Source organism: Triticum aestivum, chromosome 2A (genome assembly GCF_018294505.1).
Source record: "Triticum aestivum cultivar Chinese Spring chromosome 2A, IWGSC CS RefSeq v2.1, whole genome shotgun sequence".
NCBI classification, from domain to species: domain Eukaryota; kingdom Viridiplantae; phylum Streptophyta; class Magnoliopsida; order Poales; family Poaceae; genus Triticum; species Triticum aestivum.
In genome coordinates, this window is record NC_057797.1 from 10,452,544 (window position 1) to 10,454,519 (window position 1,976).

Consider the following 1,976-nt stretch of genomic DNA (forward strand, 5'->3'; position numbering starts at 1 on the left):
AACCCGGCGCAACTTTTCACTGTCGGCGGATTCCAGAAGGATATGCTAGGGTGATGGTGGATGAAATAACGGAGGGATTTGAGGACCTCCAGCTTGACCACCCTACCGGTGAAGGGGAGACTCGGTTGGGGTCTGCTTTGAAGACTCCATGCCTATGGCGGAAGGAGCTCATCAACCTTCCGAACTGGACGCCTCCACCTCCTCCTCCTCCTCCGGCGAGTCAGGTCACTCCGCCTCCTCCACCGCCTCCTCCTCCGGCGAGTGACGATCAGGGCCCTCGGCCGGCTCCTTCTCCGGCGCGTGGCGGCACTTTGCCTCCTTCTCCGCCTGCGCCGACATGCCCGAGCAGCCAGCCTCCTCCTTCTCCGCCTCGTCAGCAAGGGCGGAAGAGACCTGCCGCTGCTCCAGCTGCTCCGGCGCGTCGTAGTCCTTCTCCTCCGCCTCGGAAGCAAGTAAAGAAGACAACCGCTCCGTCTGCTCGGTCGACGTCTAGCAGTACAACCAGAGGCGGGAGGACATACAGATTTGGTCCTTCTCTGAAGACTCCAGAGAAGTTACCATATGAGAGGACCCCGGAGGAGAACGCCGAGATTGCGCGAACCGAAGTGGATGACTGGTTTCAAGGGTTGAAAGCAAAGAGACATCCACCTCCGGAGGAGAAGGTAGATCCGGTGAAAGTGAAGCGCACTCTGGCTACCCTAACAAAACCACCGAAGTCTCCGCCGAAAGGAAACTATGAGCGCATTATTGGAAAGGAATTTGCCGAAGCGGAGTGGTCGGGAAGTACTGTCAGTGATCAAAGGCTGAAAGAACGACGAGCTGGGAAACAAATTGCCCAGCTCGGCGAACAAGCGAAGCAATCATGCCCCCCACTCAAGGTGCCTAGCCACAACGTCGCTAATGATCCGAGGATGGTGCCCGGTTATAGCAATCTTGCAGATTACCTGCCCGACGATGTACATTATAAACCCATGGACGTGCAGATACAAAGATACGAGTACAGGAAGCCTCTCGTCAAAGATGAAAGATCTCTATCAACGATGATGCGAAGATTGCATGATTGGTACTTGAAAATCTGCAGAGACTCTGGGGGGAGGAGTACTTTGTATGTGAAAGCTAAAAAGGAGCATGACCTCATTCGAATTGAACTGTTGCCTGTTCCATTTGAGGAGTTCTATCAGTTTTTCAATCAATTGGCCCTCGATAAAACAACGGTCGCCTGCTACTGTCTGTAAGTAGTACTACTTCTGTCATTAAGTTTCTCTATATAGCTTAGCTCTTTCATTGCATGTATTTATAATCATCCTCACTATATTATGCAGATTGAAGATCGCCGAATTGAAGAAAAGACAAGTCGGTGATATTGGGTTCATTAACACATATCTCATAGATGCAACTCATGTTAAATTTCATGCCGCAGCTACCAAGGCCAACTTGCTACGATCGTTCGTAATAAATGAAAACAAAGATATAATACTCTTTCCTTACAACTTCAAGTGAGTGTTACTGTCTTGTGCGTATTCGGTTTCCCTTATATATTAGTCAAGGTTATAGTAATGTAATTGATGAGTTATGCATGCGTGTGCAGTTTCCACTATATTCTCCTAGAGATTAAGCTTCAGCAGGGACTAGTAACCGTCTTAGACTCAAGACGAAATGATCCCCAGGACTATGTAGACATGACTCAAATACTCGAGCAGTAAATTAAATCGATCATTATCCACCATATCAGCAACTTTGTTCATTTCCTGATATATCAAGTAATTGTTTTCTTTCTCCGGCAGGGTTTGGAGAAAATTCACCAGAAAAGCTCCGGGACTGCCGAAGGAGCTGCAATTTAGACACCCGAAAGTAAGTACTATAGTAGCATTTTAAGCGCATCTACTAGTCATTCAAGCGCTAGTTTCATCAATACCATTTGGCATTCTTGCTTATCAGTTTGATTAACCTCTATTTCTTGTAAAGTGGTTGTGGCA